Source organism: Rana temporaria, chromosome 1, assembly GCF_905171775.1.
Source record: "Rana temporaria chromosome 1, aRanTem1.1, whole genome shotgun sequence".
NCBI lineage: Eukaryota > Metazoa > Chordata > Amphibia > Anura > Ranidae > Rana > Rana temporaria.
Window position 1 is genome coordinate 680,866,878 of NC_053489.1, and position 18,978 is coordinate 680,885,855.

An 18,978-nucleotide genomic window follows, 5' to 3' on the forward strand; every position below is an offset into this window, starting at 1 on the left:
GTTAACATTTCAACACATCACCAGAATTTACAAATTTGCAGACAAACCCAAACCATGAACACAATCTTGCTTTTGTTCACTATCCATACATACACATTTGTACTGTATGTTGTGTGTATATATATCTTTACCAAGCAGTGGATCCCAAAAAAACACAGCTCACATAATGTGCAATTTGTAAACAGGAGCCAGGGGTTTAGACATTAAGGGCAACGTCACTACAGATCCAAGTGTGAAATGCAAGGAATCATTATAAAAGGCCTTTTCCGTTTTACATTGCAACCTTGGATTACGTGCATAATCCATTGCAGGATAATGTTTGGAATCCAAAGCACACACATATCAAAGCGTGTTTACCCCATCGAAGTGCATGTAAATGTAGAAAAATGGTTCCACATTTACATCCACATGGCATGCATGCAATACCACTTGTGTCCATAAGTGTGGGGGGGGGGCGCTGGAGAGACTTTAAAATACTAGGAATGGCTCCTAAACACATTTAAAAAAGACATATATAATCCACTGCGGATTCCCACATCCCACCCGACTCGCACAGCAGTTCACTCTGCCATATGCAAACTGCTTGGGAGTGTCATACAATAGTAATGACACGTCCTTTTCAGCTCACAGCTCGCACTGCAAAGTGACATGACTGGACATGAATCAGATCGCATAGGTGTGAACACCCATGCGATTCTGGTGTTGACCAAAAAATGGGTCCTGTGCGTGTTTGGTCGAAATGAGATGCAATTTCAGCCATACAGTTTGTATGGCTGAAATCGCATGTGATCTGAACAGCAGTGCGGTGCTAATCACTTGCGATCACTAATGTGAACCAGTCCTAAGTTCATTCAGCCTTAGGCTTGATTCACACCTATGCATGTATATTTTTAGCGTTTTTGCGTTGCTTCCTGCGTTTTGACATTTGTTTAAAACCACAATTTTGACAAAAAATTTTGGACTTTGTTTTTATCGGGATTAACTGTGTGGCAAGACTGGGCACAGATGACAGGAAATCTTATACTCTACATTGTGACATCAAAAAGAAAAAATCACAAATTGCGGTTCCATTCACTTTAAGGAAGGATGGTAGGGGGCGTGTCCATTGTCTACATATATTTGAGAGCTGTGTCCCTCATTTGCATGTCACAATGGTGAAAAGTGTGTGTTTCTCTCATAATATATATACACATCTCATATATACATACCCATACCTACATATATATATATATATATACACACACACACATATATACATACATATATATACACACACATACATCGAGCTATAATGTATGTATATGTAGAGAACTAAAGAAAGAGGAATGTCTGTGAGCTGATAGAAAAGTGGGTAACAAGTAGACAGGTGTGTATTTTGAGGCCTAAAGATTTCAAAATGTGTGTGTGTGTATGATATATATATATATATATATATATATATATATACACACACACACACACACACGTGCAAAAGTAAATTAACATACTTTGGCAATCAGCAGCATTTCAGCCCTGGAAAACCCTGAACGAGGCATATTGTCTTTAATACCCAGCAGGACTTGCAACTTCCTGTAGATGGTGTGTGTTTTTTCCTGTATGGTGCCCGCCCAATCAGAAAACATGTGTGAAATTAAACTGTAGCTACAAGGTGGCTCTAGAATGCTGGGAGGACATCCATTGTCGTCCTTAGTTACTTAGGCCACTGGGGGGCGCGCAAGCGCCACCAAAAGCGAACTGTGGGCCAGATCCTCAAAAGAGATAGGCAGACTTAACTGCTGTTCAGTCTGTGTCTAACTTTGGAAACGATCCTCAAAAGGCTTTTTCCAAAGTTAGGCAGAAGATCCGGCATGTGTAATTGAATTACACTGCCGAATCTTAGGATGCAGTACCGCATCCGCCGCTGGGGGCATTTCGAGTCGAAATGCCGTTTCTAGTATGCAAATTAGCACTTAAGGCGATCCACAAAGCTTTCCAGCTTCGTTTTTTCGCCGTAAGTGTTATTTTGCAAGTGTAAAACTAGGGCTGATGTTACAAAGTGTAAACTAGTCACACCATGTAAAAGCCCATTCCAGCGACGACATTTGGTATGCATTCCCGAGGGAGAACTCCACGGCAACATGGGGGGGTTGGGTGCTCTGGGGCAGGGGGGCGCACTGCGGGCCCCCCCACCCCAGAGCACCCTGTCCCCATGTTGATGAGGACAGGACCTCTTCCCGACAACCCTTGCCATTGGTTGTCGGGGTCTGCGGGCGGGGGCTTATCGGAATCTGGGAGTCCCCTTTAATAAGGGGGCCCCCAGATACCGGCCCCCCACCCTAAGTGAATGGATATGGGGTACATCGTACCCCTATCCATTCACCTGTAGGCAAAAAGTTAAAGTTAGTAAACACACAACACAAGGGTTTTTAAAATAATTTATTATTCTGCTCCGGATGCCCCCCCCTGTCTTCTTTATTAGCTCTATTACCAGGGGGGGCTTCTTCTTCCGCTCTCCGGGGGACTTCTCCGCTCTCCGGGGGGGGTTTCTTCTTCCGCTCTCCGGGGGGGGCTTCTCCGGACTCCGGGGGTGTTCTTCCATCTTCGCGATCCTCAAAACTCGGCGTAACGTAACTTCGCGCATGCGCAGTACGGCCGGCGCGGGAGCGCGCCTCATTTAAATGGGACTCGCCCCATTTGAATAGGAACGCCTTGCGCCGGCGGAATTTTAGTTACACAGCCTGAAATTTCTAGATAAGTGCTTTGTGGATCGGGCACTTAGGTAGAAACTTTAAGGCAGTGTAACTTAAATGGGATTTTTTAAGTTACGCCAGGTTTTTGTGGATCTGGCCCTGTGTACCTAGCCCATCTCTAGACAGCTTATGCCCATACATGTGCAATTATGCGCATACCTAGTGCCCGCAGGTGTACAGGTACGCGCAATCGGCTGTTACACTGACAATAACGTGCATCTGTGTGTAAACACACAGATCCATGTCCTCTCAGGGAGAGGAGACTGATCAGTGTAACTTGTACATCTGGAACACAGCTCAGCCACCTCTTTGTCAGTCCCCCTGCCTTCACAGTTATAATCACTCCCAGGGTACACATTTAACACCTTCCCTGCCAGTCACATTTATAACACTGTTCGCTGTATCAATGTGAATGGTCCCATTACTACTCCAATAAATAACCCCCCCAAAAAAAAAAAACAAAAAAAAAAATACAAAAAAAAAAATTACTAAAGATTTTTATTGATTAAAATAAGATTACAGGACATGTTAAAGAGCCAGTACAGCCAAAACAATGCATGATACATAAAGACACTAACACAATCCAAAAATACTTATTTGTCAATTTTGCTTTAGAAAGTAATAGGAGAGAAAGAAAAATCTTACATTCATTAACACCATCTTGAAAAATACTTACGAAAAACATGCAGTACAATTACAGCAAAGTAAAACAAGAAAAAAAAAGCAACAAACAGCTCCAACTTCAATAACATGTGAAAAAATTGTCCCCCCCCCCCCCCCAACAATTTTTTGGGTAAAAAACAAAGTACAAAGAAACTTGCAGGAAAACACATCTGATTTGCAATGACACCAAAACAAAAAAAAATAATAAACCCAAAAAACCATGTTCCAAACTCAATATGGCCCCCCCACACACACTCACTCTGGCCTCTTTGCAAGGCAGAGTCCAACTGATCTTTACCCATTTTATAGGCTTCTGTGCTAATGAGGAAATTAAAAATTAAAAATACCATTGCAGTCTATGGGAAAGGACTAAGGTTAATTTTGGGAGGCACCACTTGGCTGGCTTCTCTTCTAGTTCTTGTCCTTAGCCTAGGTTCACATTGGAGCGATTTGAGAGATCAAATCGCATGACAAGTTGCAGGCTATTGGTGGCAATGACACTGTTCCAATCGGTGCGACACAGATTGGGCAGCGCCGCACTGATTTGCAAAATTAGTTCATGCACTACTTTTACTGTTTTCAGGTGTGATTTCTCCATACATCTGTGTAGGAAGCCACACAAATATCGATCAAGTAGCACCAGAAATCGCACATATTTCGCTACTTAGAAATCCCACTACTTCAAGTAAAGTAGTGATTTAAAAGTAGCATCAGTGTGAACCAGGCCTGAAACTGAGTATGGGGGCCCAGGTCCCACCCTAAGTGACATATATCAATGGTTCAAATTCGGACAACAACAAAAAGGAAACAAGGAGAAATGCATTTAAATGTGCCAAATTTCTTAAGGGCCACTTCACACCACATGCAATTCATGTCTTTTGTTTTCTGCACGAAAATCGCATCAAAATTAGGTACTAGGATTTTGAACCAATGCTCGCAGTTCCAGTGCGTTCCAGTTCATGGAATATATCAAATTCTGCATTTTCCTTGCAGTGGTCTGTACAGTAACGCAGGAAAACGCAGCAAGAAACGCACATGCAGAAAAGCATCTGCAACACATCTGGACTGCGCTTCTATTGGGTGAACTAGTCCTGAGCCCCGCTTCACACTGGTGCGATTTGACTGAATTTACTCTGCCTGTAAAGTGGTGCATCTTGGAACCTGTTTACAAAATGATGCTTTAACGATGCACAGCTTTCAAGAAACAAATACAATTCTACATTGCAGCTGCAAGGTTTAAACACAAAACAAACAATTATCTGCCCCCCATACATACAAGGCCATTTTGGTCTCAAAAAGATTAAAAGGAAAACACTCACGTGAAAAAGACCTCCACAAAATTCCACAAGAATGTGTCCCTCGAGTGCGGAGTTCCCCTTTAAGTGGAAAAAACTAAACCAGTGCACACACTACGAAAGGAAAAGATGCTGTGCGCCAGTACTAAATATGCTAATTAGTGTGCGCTACATGGGATTTACCAATAATATACCCGCGTAATGATCCAACGCACTTCGATGTGCGCAATAGGTGTGTACGCATGCGCCGTGGATACTAGGTGACGGCGCAGCTCTGGTCTTATCTGCAGGCATAGGAGACTTGCATAGAAAAAGTTAGTTTAGGATTCCATATAGGGCATTTTATAAACTTTGGCTGTTTGCTATGTGCTACCCCATGTCAACCAAGCATTAGTCTGTAAAATAGAGACTTGCTAATTTGAGTTAGTTCTATTTGAGTGTTCTGTACGCCAGGTTTATAGTGGCGTGCCGTTTGCGCTACATCTCGCGCTGCCAACGCATTAGTAAATGGGAGTTTGCGCTGCGCTGCCTCGCGTAGACGTTCGTAAATGCCTTATTCGCGTTGCGCTTGGCTATGTGCCACAACTCAAGGCGCAAATCGGTTCGTAAATCAGCCCCACTGAGTTTTATATATATATAGATTAAAAAGCATATAAAAAAGGACATGACAGTCTCACTCAGTAATAAGGAATCCACCGCCAGGCTCCACCTTATCACGTGGCAACCTCTGGAGGAATGACTCAGTGATTGGATGTAATACAAAGTCAGTAAGATTCAATTACCCGTTCAGATCTATCCTGACTCTGTTACTGGAGGAATTGATTATGAGGCAGGGCAGATCTCCTTTTTTTATGATTTGTGTGACCAGATCCAACCCCTCCACACCTTCACTGAGCCCCTCCATGCTGGGGTATGGGTATGGAGAGTTTGTATAAAAAATATATGGGGGAATCAGCGATGAGAACAATTAAAGAGAGAGATAGAAAAAAAATAGTGGGGGGAGGAGTACATTATATGTAAGCAATATAGTATCAATTTATAAACAATTCGATAAATAATTTATCCAAGGTTTCCATACCTTATCAAAAAAAATTTTTGTTTCTCCAGTAAAATTGCTGTTAGATGCTCATTAACCATTATAAATAATAATTTATTTTAAACCAACAGGATGGGAGATTTCCAAGATTTGGCTATTGCGGCAGTAAAAATGAATGCTATATGTTTTCTTACATGTTTGCGAGAATGTTCAATAGGGTATCCTAACACTGCTTGTTTAGGAAATTTTATTACGGTAATTTTGGTCAAGAAAACGTAGACACATTTGTTCATAGTTACTACGGTCCATTACTACAAGATTCCTGCCCTTGATTATAACCTTAGTATTTGTTGATGTCAATGCCTTTCTCAATGAAGGAGATACATTGTCAGGTGAAAATTTACACCAAGTCATTTCCTCCACCTCTTTTGTTTCTTGAACACAGGCCCAGATGTTGGGGTTGTTGCCTAATGTGGGGAAGTTCTTAGATCTCTGTTTAAATAATTGTGGAGGGGGGAAGCATCTGTTCGGTAGAGTCTCTTCTGATGAAATGGTGTCGTAGACATATGGCTGTACGCAGAGTGCTCACCAGATCTCCTCTGCTAATGAGCACACATTTTGTCTAATGATATAATGCATCTCACCTACAACTCTATTTCCCATATAAGTAAACAGACATCACCAAAGCTTACGTCTCAGCTCCATCAGCATCACTGCCCAGAGACCAGTCTGCTTGGCTTTTTATTCCAACATCACAAAAGCTATGACAAACAGGAAGTGATCGCCACAATAGCCAATTGATCCTCAATACAAAATGACATCACGGGAAATGACAATGTCCTTCCAACAAGATGAGTTAATACAAACAACCAATGAATAATGTCTAAAGGAGTCCTATGGGTGTGTTTGAGCAAAGATAGGGTGTATGTCTTTACCTGGAAGCCATGTTGCTCAACTAAACAAAGGAAGTGGCTGAACAAACATGAACTCTGTCTCTTACCATAACAACCCAAAAGCCCCCGTATTTACCGCTGGTCATGAATCCTTATTCTGCGCTGTTCCAGAGAACAACGCACACCCGGATTATACTACCGTTCCTTGTGGATGGGAGGCTATTTGCAGGTGCATGCTATGAATCTTGACCTGTGCTGATCAGACACAGCAGAGACAAGAGCGTACATCCACCTATAACCGATAATGACCTTGCAGAGCGAACATATCCCCTCCAGACGATCGTTCTCTGCATCGCACAGGGGACCTTCACCAGCGGACATATCCACACTCTGCAAACACCTCTCTCCAACCTCAGGAAGTTTTCCACTACCAGACGGGACTCAACCAGCGTCAGTCTGCCCCAGTCATCTCTTTAGAGCGGGCTGCGGGAGTACTAACACTGGGCCAACACTATGACAATACATATTAAATACATCTTCATAAAATTTCCACAACAAAGGGAGGGTTAAAGGGTGAGTCAATTGAATCACTGTCTTCCTCCCATAACTCCATTATGGCCTGAATTTCTCTAATTGTGAGGTCATTTTGGCCAGTTGAAGTAGTAAGATGATCAATATCAGTATCAGTGTGTGCATCAGTCACATGACTCCAACCCCCCCCCCTTCTTCTCTCCCCTCCCTTTGTTACACACAGTGCAGACAGCACCACCTTTTTCAGTTGACACAATTTCTTATCAGGATAGATTGTCTGCAGCAGTGCCCCCTAGCCTAGTTTACTGACAGTGTGAGAGTTCCTCTTGTTTATATGAATCGGGGATGGCATAAACGGAACCCGCCAAGAAGGAAAATCAGTCAAACTGGTTTTGCTCTGATTACTAATAATAATACATTCTGTTTTTGAGCCATTAAGTTTTAAATAATTGGCTCCCATCCAGGACTGTATTTCCTCCCAGGCAGGATGCCAAATCTACCTGAACTTCCTCATTTTTAGGCAGCTTAAAATAAATCTGCGTATCGTCTGCATAAACGTGAAAGCTAAGATTATGGCGCTGAATAATATATAGTAGCGGCCTTATGTAGATATTAAATAATATCGGCGATATTATGTATATGTATAAACACTGTACACAAAATATTTACATGAATGTGTAAGAGCCAAAATGTTCGCATAACAAGTACACAAAATGTAAATAAAATGATAAAGTATAAAGGAAAAGTCTTTATGAAGTGATCCCAACAGCCAACCAAAGTGTTAAAAAATAAAAGTTGAAAGCTTCAGTGTCCAAACACCTCCTTGTGATGTCTAGCAGCTTACCTCACAGCTGCTAGACTAAAGCCTCATACACACGATAGGTTAAACCAATGAAAACGGTCTGATGGACCGTTTTTTATCGGTCCAAACCGATCGTGTGTGGGCGCCATAGGTTATTTAACCTTTGGTTAAAAAAAAGCAAACTTGCTTTAAAATTTAACTGATGGATTGCTAACCGATAGGTCAAAACCGATCGTTAGTATGCAAAACCATCGGTTAAAAACCTGCACATCAAGTTGACGCATGCTTGGAAGCATTGAACTCCGTCGTGGTGTTTTACGTCACCGCGTTCTGACACAATCGTTTTTTTAACTGATGGTGTGTAGGCGCGACGGACCATCAGTCAGCTTCATCGGTTAACCTAAGACAACGGTCCTACAGACCGTTTTCATCGGATGGACTGATCGTGTGTATGAGGCTTAACAGCTCAGCAAATGAAGGGGAAGTCTCTGAGTAGTGATTCCAGGAACCCAACACAAGTTTTAGAGGGATGAGGGCTTCAATGTGCACACACCTCCAGTGATGTCTAGCAACTTACCTCATAGCTGTTGCCCTGACAGCCTAAAACATCTCATGCATAGCACAGCAGACACTACGACGAGCCTATGTGCGGCCAGGGGACTCAATCTCCGATGGTACCATGTGAAAAGATGACAGAGGGATATATAATGTGAATCTGTTAACCGCGAATAAGTGCAGATGAAACGCACACTAATGCACTCACTTAAAACCGTGAAATGATGGGCATATCTCCACGAGCGCCGAGCTCGCAAACCTCCTTATGTGTCCTCCTTTTTAGTCTCTCCTTGTTTCACAATGTACAGCAGGTGGTGCTCAGAGAGTGGCAAAGTAATAAAAGGAAAAAGAGAGGCACATCACGTAATCCCATAAAACATGAACACATTTATTGGTAAGAGAACATAAAAACACATTTGCAACGAATCTGCGATCAGTGATATATACGAGCGCCGTCAGATGGTGCTTGGGTCTAGAGCTCAAATCCCGGCGCATATCATCACGTCATGTGACTTCATCATTGGATACCACTAGATACACATGAATAGGTTTTATATAGGAGGTGACAATTTCATGCCAACCAAATACTTGTGAATATAATGAATTGAAAGTAAATATTAATTAATATAATAATGCGCTGCTCCCCAAATTCAGTGAACTGAAGCAATGTTGGATAAAGTGAAAACTAGGGGGCACTGCTAGTGTAGCTATATGCTCATAAAAATAGTGTAAATGATTGCAAACATGACCAACAATAAATAGAAAAACAGACAATGTGAATAATAACCTAAATAACCCCCAAACACATGTGGTTATTATTGGTAATACATAAACAAGATGATCCAATAATTAATCAATGTGCAAAACAAGTCCATTTATAAAGTGCTAGTGCTCAATAAAAATTGTGCTTGAAGGCTGGTTAAAATCCACTATACAAGATTTCCACCTCCACCAAGATGAAAGATCACCCCAAATGTGCTCAAGGATGGCACCTTACCAAATGGTGTCGACCTGTTTACTTAAAAAGAGGTCAAAAATAGCATGTACCACAAGCCTTGGACTTCATGCGCGGCTCTCAGTCCCTTGATTCAGCCAGACTCCATTATCATGAAGAAAAACAGAGAAGAGAAAGGACTGCCATAGGATAATAAAGTTTTTTTATTAAAAGCACACAGCGCCAAATGGCCCCTTACTCTTGTTGGTGCCTTTCCCCCGGCACTGAGGCTGTTTGGCGTTGCAAAACTAGTGGAGAGACGGTTCCACGCTGGGGAAGCTGGCATATAGCGTGCGTTCCACCTCTCGGATCCAGGGAGCCAGCGGGACCAGAAGTGCGGGATTGTGCGTGATCAGGTGCCTCGACGTACGTTTCGTGTTACCACGTCATCAGTAAGCCCTGCGGCGATTTTCTTGGAGCTCGCTATATGCGAATCACTCTCCATAGAGTATTGTGTGATTCTGCCATTTTGCCTGGGACCCTCCTGCATATACAGGCATCTTAACTTTCAGACTTAATTATGGTGCATACAGAGCTGACGGCCGTGGGCAGACATATACAGGGGCGCCCCTAACCTTGGTACAAAGTAAAATATACAAAATGTAATAACAGATCGGCAGGACACACACAGATACATTATGAAAACTGCAGTGGGACCGCAAACGTGACAATGCTAGGTCCCTGAAGTACTGGTGACCCCGGGCTAATTTCCTACATCAGGAGTGCAAGCAACGCCTGCGTATTAACCCCATGTGGACTGCAGAAAAAATTAAATAGTATTAACTATTTCACAAGGGCCGTAAATAATTTAAAAATGACAAATATATAAAAAAGGTACAATACTAAAAACGAACTATATGAAATGAATGGAAATAAAAATAGAGTGTGGGATAAAAGGGGCCACTGGTCGCACATCACTGGACTCAGTATTCATCTTGGTACTAATTAAAATGATATATAAAAGTATATATAAAAGCACCAATAAATACAAAATAATATTGCGCAAACCACTGGATGTCGTGGGTCAGGCTGCCAGCATAACAAAGTGGATACTTCGTGAAATTGGTGTGAAAAAAAATGTAGCGCCCGAGGTGAAAGAAAAATAATAAAAGTGAAAACCCCTTAAAAGGATAATAATGTAGTGAATATGACAGTCAAATGATCTGCATCATCGACTGTTCTAGTGACAAAATGTGTGAACCTGTGAGGTTAAATCAAACACATAAACAATAGACCAATGTACCTCAGATAGGGGCACTGGCGTAGCAAGGGGGGGGCAGGGGGTGCTGTTGCCCCGGGCGAGACATTTAGTGGGGCGACTTTCCGTGCCTCCTCCTAATTTTAATTCCCCGTGTCACCGACACGAATGTCCGCCGGACCGGCCAGCGGCCACCATATTTAATATCCAGCAAGCGCCCTGTGATTGGGCATATGGGGGTCATGTGAGGAGTGGGGCTGGAAGTCCCGCCTCCGCACATGACCGCATACGCCCAATCACATAGCGCCGGGAAAGTCTGAACATGGCGGCGGGAGAAAGTGTGAGCCGCCGTCTTCCCCTCCGCTCTGGTGCTCTGCGGTACGGCGCTTTGTGGAGGGAGTTTCAGCATGGAGCGGGCTGCGGGTGGATGGCGCTGGCGGCCGGCGGGGAAGAGAGTCGGGACTCCGAAGCAGTTCTGGGGTCCTGTCCGTCCTGAGGAGAGTCTCTGGAGAAGAGCAGACAGAGAGGTAAGGAGGACTGCATTTTCACCAAGCTGGGGGGGAGGGGGAGGGGGGTGTGAGGGTGCGAGTATTGCAGGAAGTAGGAGTTAGGTGTGTCAGTGCAGGTGTCAGTGCAAGTGTCAGGTCAGTGCAAGTGTCAGTGCAGAGGTCAGTGCAGGTGTCAGGTCAGTGCAGGTGTCAGTGCAAGTGTCAGGTCAGTGCAGGTGTCAGTGCAAGTGTCAGTGCAGGTGTCGGGGGTCAGTGCCATTACCGGTTGAACTTTCACATATACACGATCGGCGGCTCTATAGCCTGCCAATTGTGTATATGTGCTGGCTGCGTGCCCCCCTACCCCCCTCCAGTACTGCCGCCGCCCCCCCTCACCTCGACCCCTCACCTTTAATCCCGGGATCCGCTGCCCCATCTGCGGCCCGGGACCGGCTCGGAAGGGTGTCAGGAGGTAAGATGGGAGGGAGACCAGCATCTTCCTCCTTGCTGATCTCCCTCCAGGCTGTGAATGCAGAAGTGATGTGTATTACATCCACATTCACCTGTCAGTCATCTGGCTGCTATAGCCAGAGAGAAGAAGCAGATCTGTGCTTCATCAGCTTCTTTTGGGGTCCCCAGGTGACATTAGGGGTCCTAGAGACCCCTAATGTCTCCATAAAGAGGACCTGTCAGTGTACCTGTGCTATTATATAGGGGGATTTTTATCCCCCTATGTAATGGCAATGACATCAAGTGTAAAAAAAAAAACATAAAAAGAGTGAAAAAAATAAGCTCCAAAATGTTTAAGTCCCCCACGTTTACGCACATGTAAACGTGGATGTTTATGTAAGGGGGGGGGGGGGCGAAATTTTTTTCTCTGGTTACGCCACTGGATAGGGGCCTATATAATAGTGCCAATAAAAATGAAAGTGATTCGATTAACTGAAAATAAATGAAAACTAAGTGAGACTAGAAAATCTGGTCTCTCATAAACACTCACTGTTGTATGGTGGATAATAAACAAGGATATCGCTCAAGTGTTCTAAACAAATCCTTGGCTGGATATATAAACCATAAAACGTGATAATATGTTTAAAATAATATCCAAATTGTGTAAAATCCACCTTAAATACATAAATGACTAAATGAGTCAATTAACGAGACGCCATACAATTGTGTACAGAGAAAAAGTCCTTAAAAGCACACATATGTTCTTCAAATGTTGGGGTGGAGCAAGGAGTCTTCAAAACAAATGACACTCTTCACATATGGACATCAATTAAAGGGTGGGTACTCTTACCAGAAAAGATGGACCCTCAACCTCACCATACGGTGGGAGGGTCGTCAAAGCTTATACAGACTGACGTCTGAATCTGGGAGTCTCCACTTAGGATGGCCTGAACCAAAGGTAGCCTCAGGTGATCTTGATTGTCCGGAAAGAGTGTTGCGGCAGGGATCAGCCCGTCAGAATTGCTCCAAACACCCCGATTGGTATGCAAAAGGAAAAAAATATAGAGGTGCTCCTCATAGTGTAAAAAAGTTTTTTTATTTTAAAAATTCCAAATTGCACACATGTGGCAAGAATCAAAATAAAATAGTGAAAGGCTGGCAAAGCCACACTTAAAATAAAATAAAATAAAAAAGCAGCAAACTAAAAAGTCAATGATGAAAAACCACAGCAAACTGAAAAAAATAGCAGCAAGTACTCCCACCTTGGATAGGTATGGGAGAGTTCCAATAAGTCAGCAGTGGAGTTGCGATAGAACTATCACCCTACCGGTTTCGTCGCTAGAGGACTTCAACTGGGGTATCTGACAGTCCCTCACACTCCACTGCAATAAATACCTGTTAATCCAGATCCGTGACAGCCAACACCTGGTCCGCCTCGCTGCGATGGCGTGCGTTCCATACCTGTATTCCCAGTGTCTCGATATGCGTTGCAAGGACCGGAAATGGTCATTAGCAGACGCTGATAGGACTATGTGAGTGCCTTTCAATATCCTCCCAGCGAATAAGGTAAAGTTAAAAGCTGGGTTCTCCAATGGATATCAGACAATTATACGCAACAGCGCAGTGACGTCAGAGCGTCAGCGCTGCGTTCCATAGTGGTTAAAAGGCTGTGTGGGTTTCCAGGTCTCTCCCCTCTCCACCAATAAAATGGTACAGATACGGAGGTGTGTCATCCAATCCGCATCACTCATCAGACTTCCCACGGTGCAAGAAGCGTCAGCGCTGCGCTTCAATATGCGTTCCAGGAAGTCCCTCTCGAACAGTATATACTGCAGAAATATGGTGAATCATTCGTGTGCTATCGGAGGACACTTACTCCATAAGGGGGCAAAAAAAGATCATTCCAGGTCATCCTCACAGGCTAGAAAATATGTGAACCAATAGATCCTAATTTAAATATATATGACAAATTATGGGAATAAAATTGGCTTACACGGAGGTGGATTGAATAAAACCTCAAAAAATTACATATAAATTTGCATCTATAGATAAAAGAAAGCAATCATGTACATATAAGCAAAGTAGTCCATTAAAGAGAATACATATGCTGGAACTACACATTATGTATATACATCAATTATGAGGGTAAGACACCAACTGGAATAAATGGGTACTACTGATGTATAAATGTGTGCCCTAATGATTGTCCTGATCAGGACTGATTTTATAAACGCATTTATGTCCCATTCGACGTTAAGTCCGAATGGCGCGTAACTTTTGAGCGTATAAATCCAGAAGACCTCTAATTTAGAGACCCCTCTGGTATAAGGCTCGCCTCTCCAGTGGGGAACAAATTTATCAATGATGGCAAAGGTGGTACCCTCTAATTTCTTGTTATGTACCTCGAGATAATGTCTAGGTACTGTATGTTTGTCGCATCCCTTAAGGATCTTCGCAACATGCTCACCTGCCCTTGTGGAAAAGCTCTGTATGGTACGACCAACGTACTGTTTTCCACAAGGGCAGGTGATCAAATACACTATGTGCGTAGAAGCGCACGTAAAAAACTGTTTCATGGGATAAATCATCCCTGTAGTAGTGGACCTAAAAGAAACTGCTTTCTTACGTCCCTGTGTGTTAAGGCATACCCTACATTTCCTGCAGGGATGATAGCCTTTGGATAGGGGAAAAAAGGATGGTTTCACTGGGGGATCAATCACATTCGGGGCGACTTGATGTTTCAAAGAAGTGGCCCCCCTATAAATCACCATAGCGTTGGTGGGTAAGGTCGGTCCCAATAATTGGTCCTCCTTAAGAATCCCCCAATGTTTATATATGATGTTCTTAATTTGTTTGTACTGTCCAGAAAATGTTGTAAAGAAAGCATTTTTAATTTTTTCCACTGCAAGTGCGGTCAACCTTCCCAATCTGTTCTATCTCCGCATCTATTTTAGCTCTTGAATATCCTTTGTCCAAAAACCTCTGTTTCAACACCTGTGCCTGGGCAAAAAAATCCTTGACATCTGAACAGTTGCGTCGGATTCGCAGCAACTGGCTTTTAGGGATGGAATTAAGCCAGGCAGGATGGTGGCAGCTATCAGTGGGAATATAGCTGTTGCGATCCGTATTCTTGAAATACGTTTTGGTTACCAAAAGGTTATCTTGGACCATAATTTGAAGATCAAGAAAGTTGATGTTACTAAAACTTGCCTCATAGGTAAGGACGATCCCCACCCCATTTCTATTCAATGTGGCCATGAACAGATCCAGCGATTGTAGGTCGCCTTTCCATAGGAGGAGGATGTCGTCTATATACCTGGCCCAGAGAAGAATCTCCGGCCTATTGAAAGTATAGACGACATCCTCCTCCCATTTGGCCATGAAAATGTTGGCAAGGCTGGGGGCAAACTTGGCCCCCATTGCCACTCCCTTTAGTTGTAGGAAATAATCTCCATCGTACCAGAAGTAATTGTTGCTGGTAGCAAACCTAAGTAGGTCCATAACAAAATACTTCTGTACAGTAGGAATGCTGTTGTTACGGTGGAGAAAACTCTCCACTGCCTGGAAACTCAGATGGTGGGCAATGCTCGTGTACAGGGAAGACACATCCGCTGTAACTAGCAAGATGTCTCCACTGTACACAACATCTTCCAGGCGGGCTATGGTATGCCTGGTATCCTTCAAGTACGAAGGGATGTCCTTAACCATGGGTTGCAGGTGGTGATCTATATACTTCCCTATTCGAGAAGTTATAGAGTTAATCCCACTTATGATGGGTCTCCCGGGAGGATTAACATTATTCTTGTGTATTTTTGGTAAAAAATACATGGTGGTATGGTAATGGTAAACCCATTTTGATATTCGGATCAATGAATGTTTTCTTTAAGGGCAGTTCATCTAAGTCTTTAAGGACCATGTCTCTAAATATCCGGACGTTGGGGGCCATAGGGAAAGAGGGGTTAAAAACAGAAGGATTGGAAAGTCCTGTATGAACAATCCGAGAGGATATTTCTGGGAGACTGGGCCTACATGGATTGCTAATAAAATAGCGTTGTATATTCAATTTCCGTATGTATTTTTGTACATCGATAAATGTGTGGAATTTGCTCAAGGTTTTGGGAGGGACATACTTAAGGCCCTTGTCCAATACTGCTTTCTCTGTGTCTGTAAGGACTACTTTGCTCAAATTAAAAATGCCTGTTCCCCTTAGACCTTTCTCTTTTTTCGTCCAGGCTCGTCGCCCCCCTCTCGAGCCCCGTTTGGATTTCTTCCCCTGGGGTAATCTTCCTGGTCCCTGTGAAAATCCCCTTGGTATTCAGACCTAGGTTGGTTCTGATTGTATGTATAGGGTGATCTCGCATGTTGGTATTCCTCTCTTTCATTATATCCATATGGATGATTCAATGGTCTATATGAATAATCCATTATAGGTGGGAGGGGTCTACCACCTCGACCAGGAGTGGATTGGGGGTGTCCATTAGGGTACTCATAATAGTTGTGACTCCCACAAGGTGGTGAATCGTAGGATCGGGGATCCTGAGAGGCGTCTCTTTGATTCTTAGACCTACCTCTAGGTCCCTTACCTCTATTAGGATGCGCTTTTGATGGAGGATTGGGGGTTCTGGGACCCACTCCTCTGTAGGTTGAGCTCTCATTTCTACCCAAAGGGCCAGAAGATGAGCCTGGTTGGGAAAGGGCCAAAATTTTCCCTTCACTGGATGATGGTCGTGATACTTCCATTTCCAGATTTTGGGAATCAGCCTCTTCTCCTCCATTGATTGAACTTTGCCACCTGAAAACTAAGCCTGATTTGTAGTCTGTTACATCTCTAGTATATTTCTTTTGTTTTTTAGTCTTCTGGTCTCGCTCTTCTTTTTCTAGATGGGTTTTCAAACTTAAGGAAAGTGTGCTGTATTCAGGTGTGGTTTTTGAATTCAGTAATTTTTCTTTAATATCTTTGATCTCTTTATCTAAAACTTCCATTTTTATTTTTTTCTTATCATTTAAAAAATTGAGTAAAGAAATCCCCTGATTATTAAAAAATTGATACCAGGATGTAAGATCAGCTTCACCTTGCTGAGGGTGAATATCCCATCTCAATCCTCTGGGGACCATCCGTTCCTTAATATACTGCTGTAGGAACACTAGGTCCCACTGTAGGTGAAGTTCTGAGGTCATCAAGTTTTTCAACCTGGTAAAAAGACCTCCTATCTCTGAATTGTTATCTGAGACTGTAAACACCCCATCGGTGTTCAATATCCGACTATTGCGATAGTCAAATATATCCATGGGGGTGTAGATGTATGGATGCTGCAATATACAAATCCAAAATAAAAGAACCAATAAATACAAAATAATATTGCGCAAACCACTGGATGTCGTGGGCATATATAAAAGCACATAAAACACGTACAGGAGCTCTAGGGACAAGCACAAGTGACATGGCTTAACTTCAACAAGTCATAGTACATAACATGTAAGGTTATGAAGCTTCAGTCAAAATAAATGACATATGGTAAAGATATATAAGGTAGGACAAAAAATGGCTGATAGACTTAAAAATCGCTCAGAAAACAGTTCAGGTCAAACTCAATATTAAGTCCCTTCGGTGTAAAGGTATCCATGAAAAAGATATATTTGGACTCAAGTTGGCTGAGAGACCTAACCTTGTGTGCCCCTCGCCAGGGCCTGGTGTATGGCACAATCCCCCAAAATTTGGGTTTTTATCGTCAACTTCTAAAAAGTGCCTAGAGACACTATGTTTGATAAACCCCCGTTCAATATTTTTGACGTGTTCTTTTATACAAATTCTTAGGAGCCTTTTAGTCCGGCCAATATACTGAAGGCCGCAACTACACTCGAGGGCGTAGACAGCGCCCTCGGTGTTGCATCCAATGAAATATTTTATGTCATATTTCGTACCGTTGCTGTTGGACTGAAAGGCTGTTTTCTTTTCATTCGGTCTTTTGGTGTGGGTACAGGCATAACACCTTTTACAGGGGTAGAAGCCTTAACCCGAGAAGAATGTGAACTGCCTTTTAGGAGGATCAATGACACTTTTGACCAACTGATCACGAAGGGTCGGGGCTCTCTTGTATTTGAACCTAGGCCTATCTGGTAATACATCTCTGAGTACACTGTCTGATTGTGCCAATGACCAGATATAATTTTTTTCTATTGTCCTGTATTGAACATTATATTCAAGTACCACAGGGACTAGGTCTAGTCTACTGGCTGGCTTTTTGTTTTCCAAAAGGCACCTTCTAGGTATTTTTGTTACTTCCTTTATTTTTTCTTTAATGTACGCCTCCTCGTATCCTTTTTGTACAAATCTTACGCCTATCATATTTTCCTGCATTTGGAATTCTTCTACATTGGTACAGTTGCGTCAAAGTCTCATCATCTGGCCTTTAGGGATGTTGAATAGCCAATTCTTATGGTGACAGCTATTGATTGGAAGGTAACTGTCAGGTCACCCGTAGCCAGGTGACGAGTGCACCCCGTTGGGGTCAGGGATGCGCCACAGGGTGGTGAATCCTATGGCCGACTACTGCTAGCAGAGACGAAGCGTGAACTTAAGATCACCCAGGGCACGGAGTCTAAGACCCAGTTTTGTATTCACCAGAGCCTTTGATGGTAAGGATGGTCTTGGCCGCAACTGGGTCCAGGTCGCATCCCCGAGATTCCTCAAGTCACACTCCGCAGGGAGAAAGGGAAAGCAGTCAGCAGGACAAACAGTGGTGATGGGCAAGCCGAAGTCAGGGCAACAGGCAGACAAGGATAACCGTGGGACATGCAAATAGTCAGGGGCACAGGCAGACAAGGAAGTCGGGAACAAGCCAAAACGGTACACGGAAGATGAATGAAGCACTCTGCAAACAGGAACTAGCAACTACACTGCAGACAGGAACTAAGCATAGGAACACTGTTGAACAGCCCTGTAGAGCAACGGTTAATATAGGCTTCCTGGGATGGACTAGGGTGGAGCCATACAGGAAGAGGAAGTGATAAAAAGGGGAACCAGAGCAGGGTCAGCCTCTAATGAACACATGGAGATCAGGTAAGCAGACATACTTGTTGCATATTCATGACAGTAACTATTAAGATCCACACTTTTGAAAAAGCTTCTTGTGACAAATTTCTCATCTACCCTGGAGATCTCTAAATCCAGCAATGGGATCATTTTCTCTTCTATCTGCCACGCCAACACAATATTTTTATGGGAGAAAAAATGAACAGTGGCGGGACTGTAACGGCGCAAAAAATGGAACGATAAGACAGTAGAATAAATGTAATAATTTATTAAAACATTAAATGCATCAAACTACACAACGCACCATGAGA